Raw genomic sequence first — 16,256 nt, forward strand, 5'->3', positions numbered from 1 at the left:
CTTGGCAGCCATCTTTAACATCATGGACAGAACTGCTCTCCCTGAAGGGATTTATATATCTTTGGAGCTGGAAGCAGACTTGCCAACAAATAATCCAGAGACCCAGGCTGCCTTGAGGAAATAACTAGAAAGTCTGTTGAGTTGTATAGTGAATACCCTTTCATGAGTAAACAGCAGAGGGTCTGAGGTTGTTCCCTTGTACTTTCCTGGAGGCTTCCTATGACCACACCAATAATCTCTTGCTCAGCATTCCACATCACACCAGCAAACAATCAAGTCTGTTGGCTAACACATACTCAAAAGGAACAGTGCCCAGCCATGTGTCTGATCACAGCTGCTTCCATCATTCTGATTGGTTAAACCATAAGAGACTCTTAACTCTAGGGAACAAACTGAGGGTTGCTGGAGGGGAGGTGGGCAGGAGAATGGAGAAACTGGGTGATGGGCATCAAGGTGGGAACTTGATATAATGAGCACTGGGTTTTATATGCAACTGATGAATCACGGAAGTCTACCCCTGAAACTGATAAGACACTGTATGTTAACTAGAATTTAAGTAAAATAAAATTAAAATTAAAAAATCTAATTGTTTGATTGAACAGAGGATTTACTAAGTAATTACTAACTAGGTATGTCCAGTCAGAATATTGGCATTATTGCTCCATCTACTGGGACAGTTCCCCCTCTTCTTTATTTTGCTAATTTTTACTTATTCTTTAGAATTCATTGTGAGGACTCTCTCTTCGTGGAAAACTTTTCCTGACCACCATCATCCCAATTGGACTCAAATGCCTTCCTTCAGACTCCCTTAGCCATCCCTTCCCCTAGCTTATCTCCATCATTACTATACTTACTGTATTTTATTGTTATCCTTGATTATTAACTTTGCTACTGCCTCCCCAAACAGAGATGTATTGTTAATGCAGCAGACATGCTTAGAATGGGAATATCAGCTAAATATCAGGTCCTCTCTGATGGGGTGATTCAGACTGATACGGTCACTCCCTGCGTACATGGAGCTCCCAGGTAAAGGCAGATATTGAAAGAATCATCACAAATGCATTGAGTGTTCCCCAAAATGCCCAACTCTGAGTCATACAAGTAATGATAGGGACTGTACCATTGATCCTGTTGTTGCTATGATGCCTGGCATAAAATAGAAAATAGTACCTTAGTAAATGTTTATTAAGTGCATGAGTGAGTGTTATTGGTACATTAGTTAAATATGTAGATAAAGTTATATGAGCACAGTGTCATTTTTCTTATTGTTAGAACCCCCCACTAAGATTTTACCAGGCTGGGCCACAATTCCTTTCTTTAAGAAACAGTGGGGACAGAGCCAACATCTGGGCCTAGTCCAGCCCCTTTCCTGCCAGCCAGATTATGCTTACCTCTGCGCATCCCTGGCTCAGTCTGATGTCTGGGGCTGCAGTGTGGTACCCCTTACACCAAGGTTTGGTTTTCTTCCTTGTTAACCTTGTTAACTTTTGACTTCAGCTATCATGACCCTGTTGATGGATGAACCTTAGTTTACTGCTACCCATGTCTTATCCCTTGGAATAATTCGTGGTAGCCCTTGACAGGGGACCATATGACCTAAACCTGTTCTGAACAGACACAGTTGCCCTCTACCACCTTCTGGTGGACCTAGATGAAACTTGATCTTTTCTGGGAGGCTTTCCTTCTAGAATTGGCTTTCCCTGCTAAGAATATGACATCTAGATCCAGGTTCTTAGAATTAAAAAAAAAAAAAAAAAGCACAGTTTTTAGAATCAGACATAATCAGCTTTGAAGAGACTCTTCTACTTGCTAGTTATATCCCTCTGAGCCTAATTTTGTCATCTGTAAAAATGGGGTAGTGTTGTTTTAAGTGTAGTCTGCCATGTAATTGCTGAGAAAATGGTAGTTCCCTCCCATGTTCTATCATGGTGTATTGACTTTTGCATTCAAAGCAGACATTACTGATGCCTTTCCCTTCAATATGTCATTTATTTTAGGACATTTTCCTAGATGGTGATGCTGATTTTCTTCTAGGGCCAGTCTTAACCATACCATTACCAGAGTTTCTGGACTCTGGTCACATGGTATACACTGTATTTGTCACCAAGATGGGATTGAGTCATCATGTAGATGTAAGTGGCCATCACCTTAAAGGCCCATTGTTACAATAGATTTTCAGAAAATTTTATCAGATCTTTTGCAAGAACATATGCTTAATGTACACTAAGGAACCCAAATATCAAGTGGTCCATATTAGGGTTTTCCAGAGAAACAGAAGCAAAAGGAGAAATTCCACTATCTGCCATCTGCAAGCCAGAGACCTGCTCAAGCCAGTAGTATAGTTTGAAGACCTCTGAACCAGAAAGCCAATGGTATGGATTCCAGTCTGAGTCTAAAGGGGTGAAAACCAGGAGTGTCAAAAGCAGAAGACTGATGTCCTAGCTCCGTTAGTCATACAGAGATCAAATTCAAGGTTCCTCTGCCTTTTTTTTTTTCTATTCAGGGCCTCAGTGGATTGGGTGATGCCCACCCACATTGGGAAACACCATTTGCTTTACTCAGTCTACCAATTCAAATGCTAATCTCTCCCAGAAACACCCTCATGGACACACCCAGAAATAATGTTTAATCCGATATCTGGTTATCCCATGGCCCAGTCAGTCTGACACATAAAATTAACCATCACACTGCCAAAAAACCTTGCTTGCTACCTGCCTCACCTTTTGCCCAGCCAGGTATCCCCAGTTACACATGTAGGCATTCAAATCAAGCTTGCTTGATTTTCAGTAACATATGTAGGGAATAAATACAGGTACCTGCAATTTAGGCAGGATCAGGGTCAAGGCCTTAGGTCAGGACAGCCTTGCTGGTCTTCTGGCCCTTGAGTGTCTTGTGCTATTCCTGCAGCATTTTCACTATTCACAGTTGCTGATTTGTCTCCTTTTTATGTGCACTTTTTTGGGGGTAAAATAAGACACACATAATAAAAATGCAAATAAAATAAGTGTATTCAGTGAAATGCAAGCCATCCTCTCCTAGATGATGCTGTGTACCCTGGTTGTCTCCTCCAGATGTAATTGCCACAACCTTGGGGCTCCCTCTAGAGTGAGTCCGTATACTCATAAGTATAAATGTAATACTTGTGTGGTCTTAGGGCTTCCCGTCTGGCTCTGCCCACCAGTCTGTGTGTCCTTTGGTGTTCTGGTCATTTCTCTGGAACAAGCCTTCTCTGCTTCCCTGTCGTGACTTCATCATTCTCTACTTTTCACCTGCTCTCCACCTGCTGCCCTGACTTGCTAAGACCTTGATCTGGAAGAGGAAGAAGTAGAATATATCATTTAGAAAGACAAAAGCATTTCTAGTTTCTATTTCCATTCTATATTGTCTAACCCTGCAAAATTAAATTACGCCTGTTCATCTGCTACTGACTCGCTGTATTCCATGAGAAAGCCATTTGCATTTTTCTTCACAACAACATCTTTCTCTTCAGGATGCTGTGGCAACTAATGTTTTAAAATTCTCAGAAAAAGTCATAATAATAAAACCTTCCCATCATAAGCATCTAAAAATTGAATTGAGACCAAAGCATAGAGAAGTATTATTAAAGAAGCTAAATAGTTTACAAACTCAGCAATGCCACATTGAAGATTGAATCCAGTAGATTGGGAATTCATTTAGGGCACATTTGCATTCTGTGTTTCCAGACGTGGCCACATACACAGTTCACCAAATGCATCTCCCCAAAGTAAGATACAGTGAGGTGTTTGGAAAATGGTAGCATCACACAGATAGAGGAACAACTGATTCTGGGGAGGTGATAAAAGCCTACAGACTTTGAAGGATGAATGGGAGCTTTTCAGTTGGACAGGAGTGGAGAAGGGCATTCTAAGCAGAGTGAAAAATATGAGAAGAGTGCAGAATCGCAAAAGGTCCCTGGGATATCCTGACAATGGGGACAGTCCATTTTGACTAAGGCATGGAATGTGTAGCTGGAAAGACAAGCTAAAGACCGGCTTTGGAAGACTTACATTCTTATGCTAAGAAATTTTGATATTTTTTTTTTACGAAATATTAGGAGGGCACTGGAAAGTTCAGTAAAGAAGTGATGTTACCAAATGTTTATTTTAGGTTATTCTGTCAGTGGTGTGCAAATTGGATGGAGGGAGAGACACTGGAAGCTGGAGTACCAGTTAACGGCTGTTTCATTAGTCCCAAATGAGAAAGGATGGGGGCTTGAACTAGGGCAAGAAAAATGGGGAGAGGGAGAAAGGCTACCATTTAGATGACCTGTCTGACTGATGAGTACTTGGAGTGGATAGGGAGGGAAAGTGGAGGAAATGAGAGGATGGGGGAGGGGGAGTGAGGGTGGAAATGAGCCCCAAACTTTCAGAGTTGGAAGGGGCCTCGAAGATCAGCTAGCCTAGGCTAAGTATGTTTGAATGCATCCCTGCAAGTGGTATTCTAGCCTGTTCTTTGAGTACCTCCAGTGTCAAAGTGCTTGTTTTATCTCAAGGCAGCCTACTTCATCTTCAGGTTGCTCTATTAGAAAGATAGGCTTCTTTAGGCTGTACCAAAATCTATCAACTGGTGTCTCCTACTGCTCGGTCCTAGATTAAAGTCCTTAGGGCCACACAGGCCAAGGAAAATCCTTTGTCAATGTGAAAGCTCTTTACATACTTAAAAGCGGATTTCTTATGCTATGTCTTCTCCTGTCTAGAGTAAACATTTAATGTTCCTTCAGCTGATCATCAAATGACATTGTTTCCTATCTGTCTGTCATCTGTGAGGGCACAAAAGACTTCCTATGGAGTAAAATTGTCACTTCATTTTCTTGTGGCTTTTTATTGGTTTAGACAAATCGATGTATATGAAAGGAACCTCAAAATAAAAGCAACCTGCAGGGCACCTGGGTGACTCAAACGGTTAAGCGTCTGACTCTTCATTTCAGCTCAGATCATGATCTCAGGGTCTTGAGACCAGGCCTTGGCTCAGACTCCGTGCTGGGTGTGGAGTCTGCTTGGAATTCCTTCTCTCCCTTGCCCTCTGCCCTTCCCCCACCCCACAGTGCTTGCATGCATGTGTGTGCATGTGCACATTCATGCTCTCTTAAAAAAAAAAGCAACTTAGAAAGGAATCATATGGAAGTATTTGAGAATGAGAATAAAGACCAGTTTGATAACAGAATTTTAGAAGCTCAAGCCCTGAATCAATGAAGACTGGTACTGATACCATTAACATGGATGTCAGAGAACTGGAGATGATTTTCAGAATGACAGTGTTAGGAAACCATACATTCTGGGGTAGGAGAAGCTTTTAGGGATCAGCTGGTATAAGTTCAACATTCTACAGATGGGAAGATGGAGGTTCAAAGAAGCAAGGGACATGCCCAATGCCCCACAGCTAATAAGTGGCAGCACAAAAACTAACCTAGGTCTCCTGATTCCCAGTTCAGTGCTTTTCTCCTACACTAGGTGTTTCCTTAAGTTGGGACACAAGCAAGAGCCAGCTTGAAAAGGATACCTTTTGATTACCTTCTCTCTGATCACTATCAGCAAATTCTAATTCACTCTGAAATATATTTCAAATGGTATAGAGTTATATCAGAAAGTATTTAAGACTCTTGAATTGCTCTCCAAAGCATTCCTGCCATATTCACCAATGACAGCAGTTCATGTTATTTGGCCTTTTGAATGGACATTGATATCAGTGAGGATAAGTCCCCAGTATTGCAAAGAGTCTGTCTACTGAATGTCTAAATGATATGGGAATGTTGATAAGACATTTAGAAATAGAAATGGGAATACTAGCCAATAATGCATATTATTAGTGATGAAACACTGATTCCAGGTAATCATATTATTGCAAAATCAGTATAAATAGAAATTCAGAATGGTAGAATTCCTCCTGACATGTGAGCAGTGTACATGAGTTTTCAAGTGTTGGAAATGGGAGCTATTGCTAAGATTCTGGGGTATTGGAGACATGAAACATGATCTGAAGGCATTCTGGATATTTTCTATTAAAAAAAAAAAGAATGCCAGTTTCTGCCGATCTCCAGATTTCACATTTATGTAGTCCCCCAAAAGGTTACAGTAGCAGACCTCCCTTGAATCTAGATCCATCTCTAGCTGAGGGCTTCCAGGTGGAAACCATAGCAACTGAGATGAGCCACTGGCCTTCTGTGAAGGTGATCCAGGCCTGGTGCTGGCTCCAGGAAGGATGTCCAGAGCCTTATAAGGATTTACCAGTGTGGCCAGATGAATGTCTTCCAGCTTAAAGGCAGAGTCACTTACCAACATTGTCTGCCATCCCAGAATAAATAAATGTGGCACAGTGTGTGAGCTCTATAGTCATTTTACCAGAAACCAATACATTTTAGTCAGGGGTGCATCTGCTCCCGAATGGTCAGAGAAAGGAGGGATCATTTTGAGAACATGCTTCTGTCAGGGATATGCTATGTATAATCTGCTATCAGAAATACTTTACTAGGAAGTATCCATGACCAATTTGCTTAGATATCAATGGAGCAATCTCAGTAGGTGTGTATGAATGGTTTTTTGGAAAACCCCATTTAAACTCAAATACAGATTGTATTTTCCAGAAAATGTGTGCCCATAAAACATACCAAATTTGAAGAGAATATGAACATTTAAAAGGATTATAGGAAACCTGCTAAATGCCCTTAAAAATGGGCCTAGTTGTACATTCCAATCCTATAAGATAGCCTGCCATTAAAAATCTATACCATAATTTATATGATATCGATTTTATTGTCACAACTTTGGAAATGCTCTGTCATGTATATTTATAATGGTCCATAAATGTTCAAGATAACATTTGGAGAACAAGTCACTATTCACAGTAAAGGAAATAGAGGAGTTAGAGCCCATTTAATGACCTCCGTGTCTTGACCTGAGAAACCTGCCTTAGAAACATCTCTTGAAAAGCAAGCAAAAGAAGCCCTCAAATAATAAGAGTTCAAAATGCAACTTCAAAAATGAGAAGGTGTGGAGCCTAAAGTGAGCACTCCACTTGAAAGCCTGCATTTTGTCCAAAGAGTCCAAGAACCTGCAAAGGCTGTGTTTGTAGATGGAATTGACACTCAAGCCTCCAGCTACAATAGGCATCAAAATTCTGAGTGAGCAGATGATAGTTTTAGTGTCTGAACATATCCTGATGACGTAACTCCCAGTCATAGACCTGGAGCTGCCTGCATCATCAAGTCAATACCTTGGGACTCATGGCCACAGTTATAGTGGTATTAGTTGGAGAGTCAGTCTGTCATTTAGCCCAGACTAGCTAAGGGGCTTTGCCCTTGGGAAGGGATGGGAGACAAAATGACCGTTTTGCTCCCATTTTCCTTGTCCTATGTTAGAAACAAAGCACAAAGTGGGCTGGGATTAGTGTTAGCTTTGCTCACAGATGCTGAACTCTGATTTAACCAGATGCTATAACTATAGCAACAGGGAAATATTGTAATTTTGAGTTTAACATCCTAGTGAAATTTACTAAATATAGCACACTTTGTGGTGGGGTGCATATTACAGGTATTTCCTTTATTTTTCAAAAAACAAGGACAGTCGGGCTTTGGAAGGAAAGTTAATTTATCATTAATGGTGGCTGCTGAAGTTTCCCAACTCCATGATCTACATCTATAAATATGTGTTTTGAAGCCAAATGAGATAAACTACCTTGATTGTCCAAGGCATGGATGGAAATTGGGCTATCATAAAGCTGTCTTCAGATTTGCATAGGTGTTGGAATATTCATCTTGGGGTTTAGTGGAAAGAATCTTTGGTTGAGAGTAAGAACACCTAAGTCCCAGACTCTGTTGCCAAATCATTATGTGATCTTGGACAGGTCTCTATAGGGACATTGGGTCTCAGGTTCTCCACTTTTCAGTGCTCGGGAGCTGAACTCTTCCAGCTCTCCCATTCTAGGATTCTGGAACATTTAGGGTTATGTTTCTCCCTGCTTTGGCTCTGGAGATACTTACTGGTATCTTGTGGAATGAGAGAGAAAGACCCACATCCCAGATATGAATCAGAGAGGTGGTGACATGTACAACTGTGGTTTCCTTACAGGTTTCCTTCTGGTTAGGAAGGGTCTCTCTAAATAAACTCCACAAGCCCTCTAAGGGGACTGGTTATTGGCTTCATGTTTCCTCAGTCCTCCTTTACCCACAGATGGGCCAGGTGGCCTCTAGATAGAGGCCATCATCATACTCCACTCCATTTAGCAAGGCTCTGGACCCCATCCTGTCCATAGTCAAGGGAGATTTAAAGTGTCCAGGGTCACTGAAGCAGGGTGGCTGTGTGTTCTTCTCAGATTCTGTGCCTTGATCCTAATAAATAAATTATTGATACTTTCCTATGACCAACCTCTTGCCTTATTCCATGTCTGTTGCCATCTCTTTTACCAGAGAGCCTGAGTCCCTCCCTGCCTTAGCTTCATACTTATGTCATCATTTGAAGACTGGAATTCTTTTGCTATTTTCAGTCTTCTTCAGCTTGACCACTGCCAGAACTGTCTGGATTTTCCCATCAGCCTATCTGCAGAGGTCTCTGTCTATGACTTGTGCCTGAGAGTCCATGATGCCTTCTAGCCTACTGTCCAGCATAACCCCTTATTGCTTACTGCTGGCCTTCACTAAAGTTCCTGCTGCCTTGCCTGGACCTATGTCTACTGTTTATTACCAGACCTTCTTAAGATATGTTCTATTTGCTTTATGGGGACATTGCTGTGGGACTTACTTCTGGTGCTCCCTGATACTGATTATTAGCCTCTACTTCTCATATCTCACTGGAGATCCCACCCTCAAAGCCTTCCTGGGCCTGCCTGGACTCTGGGTTCTGGAGTTCCATTGGGCTGGTCTATCCCAACCCCAGCCAGTTTCCAGTCACTACTTACAAAGTCTGTATGTCATTTCTTGGGCCACGTTGTCCTATCTGGGCCCATTCCTCAGTACACAAAGCCAAGTTCCATTCCTCAGGATGAAAGCTACCATGTCCAGACTCACCCACTCTGTTCCGGTTAACAAGCAGCCTCGCAAAACTTTGAGGTCAATGACTTTGTAGGCTAAATCCAAGTTAAAAATTCTAAGATGAACAATGAAAAGAATTTCTGTATCTCTGCAGCCTACAGTAGGGAGAGGGGGTCCTGTTTGGAATTTTTGAGCCAGCAAGAGGTCATTAGTTAAAAGGTGAAAAATGCCTTTATGATCTTTTTAAAAGTAAAGTTGCATGTGAATCTAAGGTGGCATTGTTATTGTTATAAATATCCTGGTAGTATTCAGTTCCTTGCAAAGTTGCTTCTAGCCTAATGAAATAACCCAGAGTCCTGGCCCCAATAGCAGGGATATATGTATTGGTTAGCTATGTACCCTTGTGCTGAGGACTTACTCTTTGTAAACCTAAAGTTCATCATCTGCCAAATGAGGCTTTGTGGAGATAGTATCTCTGCTTATTTATAAGCTCTCAAGGTAGTATCAAGAATACCAATTAGTGAATAGTGGATGTGAAAGTGTTTTAAGAACTGTGATGTATCATACAGATTATCTGGTCTTTTTTCCAAGATAGGTGGGGGCCACAGACATGGAACCTCTTGTCTAGTATTGGTGGACAGCAAAGATTGGGATCAGTGCCCTGAGGGAATAGCAGATCAGGAATAAGGCATATGGCCTGACATGGAGCCAGATGAAACTAGGGAGACAGTACACAAAGCCAAGTGTTTTGGGGAGCCAGCAGAGCTGATGCATGGGGAGTTTGAAGGAGAGGAATTTCCTGAGTGGAGAGGAATTTCCTGAGCTAGAGTTAAGGGCTACTGACTTCTTTTTGTTTGGTGCCTGCTGTTGCTGATCTAACAGCTGAGACTGAAGCTATTTTGGAAGAAGTTAATAGGGTAGAGGAAGAGCAGACCAAATGTGAGGGACTATTCTTACAAGTACTGGCAGGATTTAGGGGACAGCACAAAGGGTACAAGGCCAGTCTCAGCTAGCTCAAGGTAAACCCAGTTTAAAGGAGAGTAGTCAGTAGCCTAGGTAAGCAGCCACAGCAAGCCATATTTGGACACTGTAATGATAGTTTTTTTTTTTTTTTTTTTTTTTGTTTTTTGTTTTTTGTTTTTTTATTTTTTTTTATTTTTTTTCCCAATTTATTTATTTTCAGAAAAACAGTATTCATTATTTTTTCACCACACCCAGTGCTCCATGCAAGCTGTGTAATGATAGTTTTATGTGTCATCCTGGCTAGGCTACGGTGTCCAGTTGTTTGGTCAAACACTGGTCTAGCCATTGCTATGAAGGTATTGTTTTAGATGTGATTAACATTTACATCAGTTGACTTTGAGGAAAGCAAATTACCCTCTATAATGTGAGTGGGCCTCATCTAATCAGTTGAAAATCTTAAACTCAAAGACCAGGGTTTCCCAAAGAGGAAGGAATTTTGGCCTCAAAACTATCACATGGAAACCCTTCCTGAGTTGCCAACCTGCCGGGCCTGCCCTGAAGATGTTGGATTCAAGACCACAGCATCAGTTCTTGCCTGGATTGTAGCCTGTGCTACAAATTTCAGACTTGTCAGCCTCCACAATTACATGAACCAATTCTTTAAAATAAATCTCTCTCCCTTGCCCTCTCTCTCTCATGCCACTATATATATAGTATACATAATGGTTTGTGTACATGTATTTCTATATACATGTATATATGTATATATGTATATTCTATATGTATGTGTGTATACACATCGATGTCTGCATCTACATCTATATCCATCCTTTTGGTTCTTGTCCTCTGGAGGACCCTGACTGAAACGATACCATGAAGATGGTAGCATAGCTTAGAGCAGAGACAACTGAAGCATCATGGAGGGCCTGGAGTGAGCTGTTGTTACGAGTTCTTTTCCTGAAGTTGTCTATCAGTTACACAGTATTAACTGAGTCTCTACTGTGTCTACAAAGTGAGTATCTGTTGTGCCATAGAGCTTGGCTGGTACAATGCCTATCAACTCAGATCCCTGAAAGGTCAACCCAGAAAAGGTCAACCTGAAAGGCCCTCACTTTTTTGTCAAAGAAGCTTTATTCCCCTGAGGAGAGCACTGAAGGCTGATCATCTTCCACTGGGGGATCTGACTAGAGAGGGCCTCCAGCTCTGTTATATTGATAATGGGGTTACAAAGGACTTCTATGGGTCCTCTCATTCAGACTTAATAGAGTCAATGCCATATAAAATTAGTGCTTATTTAGTCTAGCTCCTCATTGCACAGATGGAGAGTGTAAGCCTAAGAAGGGAAGAGCCTTTTCCCCAGGCCACACAGCAAGTTGATGGCACAGCCAGGCCTAGCATTTAGATCTCTCTAGACAATAAGGAATAAAAGAAAGGAGAAGGAAAGAGAAAGGTTGTTTGATAAAGAGAAGTCTGGAATCCCATTGTGCTTTTTCTGTGGGCCATTTGGTGAGTAATTGTCCGAAATTTAGGCAGCATCCTATTTTTCACAGCTTGATAGAAAGAAGGGAAAAAAAAGAGTCTGAAAAGTAAAGTGAAATAAAATAGAAAACATATTTATAGGGGCCCTCACTGCTAAATCACAAAATTGAAGATGACCAGTATAAATGGGTTTCATTGAAGACCAAATTAGCTTTCCCATGGGCTTCTCTAATGGCAAGAAAGCTACTGTACTCAAGGCAAATACCTTACTGCACTGGCCCAAAGAATGTTTGCTCTTGTTAAAGGTATATTTTGATTGCTGCTGGAGTGCCCCCTCTTTCTCCCTACATTTGCTCAGGAATTTGTTTATCTTCCATGAGCATACTGAATTGAATTGATCAATGAAAATGTCATATGTATTCATTTGTTCTAACTTGACTTTGATGGCTTCATCCATTCAACTTTCAGTGAAATTATAATTCTTAAGGAGGGCACATATTGCATGGATCACTGGGTGTGGTACATAAACAATGAATTTTGGAACACAGAAAATAAAATAAAGTAAAATTTAAAGATATATATATATATATATATATATTTAAAAACATGCTGGCAATTCATTACTTTGGAATGCATCAAGATGAATCAGTAAAGGTGACTGTCTTTCCTTTGCATTGGGTATCACTGGTTTGTGCCTGTGTTTTCCAGTTAGGATTTATTAGTGTAAATCTTTATACATCATTCAGAGTGTTAGGATTTATATGGCAGAATATAGTCTGCACAAGGCCTTCTAGGAGAGTGGATGCCCTAATAGGGGTTTCCATCTTTAATTTCTTTTGTTCTTCGTAGAAATACATTTCATAATAAACTTTCATATGTGGGAAAGCAGTGTTCAAATAGCATATATTATTGCCAATATGGGATGTTTTGCTACACTTTCTATGGAGTCCCTTGGCTCTTCACTGAAATGCATCCTCATGGCAAAGCATCTTTTGTGGCCAGGAGGATATTAACCTCTGTTCTGCCCCTTACCTCTTTGCAGTACAGCACAGCTTTGATCACCTCCTTCAAGAACCTTTTGTTATACCCTCTCCTGGATCTGCAAACAGTATTTGTAAAAAACACATTGGAATCTTGGCCAACAGGAGCCACTGGGGTGGGGAAGGTATTCATCAGCTCTTGCATTTAGTGGCTTTTCTTCTGTTTTACTCCTTTGAGGTAGTGAAACCTGCTCCAGGTTGCTTCTGTGAGCTCTGTATTCTCCCCTTTTCTCTTCTCTTTATCTCCTTTTCTCCCATCTCACAGATCAACTGATGGGGGCGATTGAGTAACTGATATCAATTCCTTCAAACGTTTATTAAGTCCTACTGTGTGCAAAACAGCATGCAGTATTTTGAGTTTTTCAAAGTACTCTTCTCCAATGGTAGTGTTCCTTTTTAAATTATAAAAGCAAAACATATTCATAGTAAAAATACAAACACTATAAAAGGGGCGCCTTCAAGGTCCTATTTCATTCCTTTGGCATAATCATCAGCAATAAATTCTTATTTTTCCTTCCAGAACTTTTCTATGGATATAGAATGTTTTTTTTTTTTTTCAGGAAACACTGATTGGAGCATGTTAGCAACAGTTTTGTAAACCCACTTCTGTGTACATCTTGGTCTGCTTTCCAAGTCAGCACACGCAGTCCTGCTGATTCCCTTTAAGGCTGCATGGTTGAAACATAACTTTAGGCAAGTCCTGAGGTTTTGGTGAATTTTCTACAGAGTACACAAAAGATGGCCAATGTTGAATGTATAAACTCAGTTTTCATTCACTGCCTTCTGGTTTCTTTTACCTTCTCTATACTTGGAGGCATTAGCCATTCTGGATACTGACACTTGAGGATTCCAGTGGCTTGCAACTGTTTTGAGGAAATCAAAAATAGCTTGATCAATTTTCCTCCCCACACATCATGCATCTATTCTGGCCTTGGACCACACTCAAGGTAGCTCCCAAACCAGCCTCGAGAGCTTATCCCAATACTTGATGACAGCTTCTTTTCTCCCCTTCATGAGCTTTCTCCTTTGGCTGCAGCCTATATTTTCTGATCTGGCCTTACTGGCTACAGACTTCTTGCTTATTTAGCCATGTTCTGTCCTCATGAGTTTTCATGTGCCCATGTGCGATGTGATTCCTCCCTCAAAGACCTGCTAATTCTAGCTCACCCTTATTTGATCCTTTATTGTACATTAGACATGTGTGCCTCACTTCCTTTAATCCCCTCAGCAAACCCATGAGGCCTGTGTGGTATAATTATCTCTCAATGGTAGATGAGGTACAGAAAGGCTAAGGACATTGTCCAAGGTCACACGACTAATAGGTGGAAGAGCTAAAATTTGAACCTGGGTTTATCTGATCCTAGAAGCTGTGCTTTTAACCAGCACATGGACTGCCTCCCTTAAGTCAGCAAGTGTTTCCTAGCTAGCCAATCATACAGAGCAGCCTTCGCCTTTCTGTCAGCCTGTGGTTCTCTCAGGGCAAGCCACAACAGCGGCTCCCTAAGTATATGCTGCACCCAGGCTTTGTGCAAGAACGTGGTGCTGAGCTCTCTCAAGCTGGAAGAGCATTTTCTTACAAACTAAACCATGAGAGAGATCTTGGGTGGGAAGAAGTGCGTCCTGCTTATAATGTATGCTGAAAAGGGATTCCCACATTATGAAGCCTCACAGTTCTTCCTGTGTGATATTGTTATAAGACCTCAGGCTGAATTGGTAGCTGTTGGGCATTTTTGTTTAATGTCTTCTGGCTCCACTTCAGTTACAGACATAGGCTTGCAACTCCTACTTTGACCCCAAATCCCAATACACAAAGAGGAAGAGTCTTTTAGTTTTCAAACCAGAATCCTCCAGTTTCCCTATCAATGCTGCCCACCTTGGGTGTTGCCTCTTTGAATTCAGATTTGAATTCAGAAGGTACATGGCAAGTAGGAGAGGATTTCTGTTCTGGATTCCTTTTGGTGGTCTCCATTCCTGATTCTCCAACTGCCTTTCTCTCAAACTTTTGGGAATTTAGAATCTGCGTGTGGTCATGGCCCAGACACTGAACTGAGCATTTCTACATACCATGAAATCCAAAAGAAAGGTAATTCTAGATGTCAGGTAAATGCCTTCTATTTCTTCACTATCTGGTAGAAGTTACATGGCAGGAAGAGTGTTTCCAGGTTTTTAGTTTTATTTTATTCACAGCACTGGAAAATAAACCTGAAAATTTGCAAAAAGAAAAACCAAACCAATAGCAATTGCTCTGGAATTGTGGGATTTTTCGATAATAAATATCTAGATGGTGTGTTTATTTCAGTTCCAATCCAATTCAGTTCAACAAATATTTGTTGAATGCCTGCTGTGAAAAAGATAAAGAATGAATAAGACATGGCTCTCACCCTACAGGAGTTCACAGTCTAACAGGGAATCAACATGTACACTGTTAATTGTTATGCATGGAAGACAATAATAAAGGTACATACAGAAGTTTAAATAAGGTGCTATGGGAGTATTAGAGGAAAGAAAAGTTTAGGTAGGGAATCTGGAAAGATTATGTTTGGAAAAAGAAGCTTTCAAGCTTGGTTTTAAAGGATTGGTGAGACTATTATAGGAAGACATTGAGGTGAAGGATTGTTTAGGCCAAGGAATCACATACCTCACAGGTGTGAAAGCCCAGGGAATAGTGATTGGTCTGGTAGGCTGGAGAGAAGTATGAAATAAAACAGGAGAGGTGAGTCTGCCCCAGTTTATGAGAGCCCTGATACTAGGCTAAGCATTTGGACTTGTTCTGCAGACTAAAATGTCTTGGGTTGCCACCCCCTCCCTCAATCATAAAGGAATCTTTTCCCTATTATCACAGCCTCTGGGTATCTTTGTTATAATTACAGTCATATGTATTTGATGAAGATTCTCTACATGAGAAATAGTTGACTTTAGAAAACACACCACATGGGATTGATTTAAACAGCTCCAACATATCAATAATGCATTTAATTTATTTTTCTCCCCAGTAGTATATGTAACTACATGTACTTTGATTATATTGACTAAGATTACGGTCCATGTTGATATAACCGAAGGATGGTTATCCTTGATCTGGGTGGTGTTGTGTTTGAAATTTATCCTACTCTGTCATTGGTTTCACTCACTTTGTGCGTATACCAAACCAGTTCTAGCTATTCCATCAGATTTTTCTTTTTACTAGCACTATTTATTGTCTTTTTCTGGTATTCCTATTAGAATGTCAGATTAAATTATATCAGATGGTTCTCTCTCTAAGGTATGTTCACTTTGCTTCATCTTCGTTTACCATTCGCTCTTCATCCTATCACAAATAGGAATTAGCTTCGTTTGGCATGATTTGTGTTTGAAGAATCCATATTGACTACTGTTTATCACTTGGGTTTCCCCTAGGTACTCATAAATGACTGCCTTAATAATTGTCCTCACAGCTTACCAGATATTGAAATTAAATTTATGAGTTTAATTCTCTGAGTTCCCTGGGGATTTTTTTTTTTAAAGAAAAATGGAACAAGGCAGTTTCATGACTCACAGCAACTCTAACATAATAAACCAGTGTGAGAAAGAAAAACATTTTGCAGGGAAACAAATTTCAATTTTAGCCTTCCAAATGATTATTATAAAAATTAACAAATAATAAGATTTTTCTGAAATAGTAAAACATCCTGTGTCCTTTAAAACTATTTATTTATTGCACTCACACATATTTTTAAGGACTATAACAGATGCCTAGAAAATGTTAATCCACTAGTTTATAGTCCTCACTTTGTGCTGGCAACTGGAAATTT

This window comes from Neovison vison, chromosome X (genome assembly GCF_020171115.1).
Source record: "Neovison vison isolate M4711 chromosome X, ASM_NN_V1, whole genome shotgun sequence".
Lineage (NCBI taxonomy): Eukaryota > Metazoa > Chordata > Mammalia > Carnivora > Mustelidae > Neogale > Neogale vison.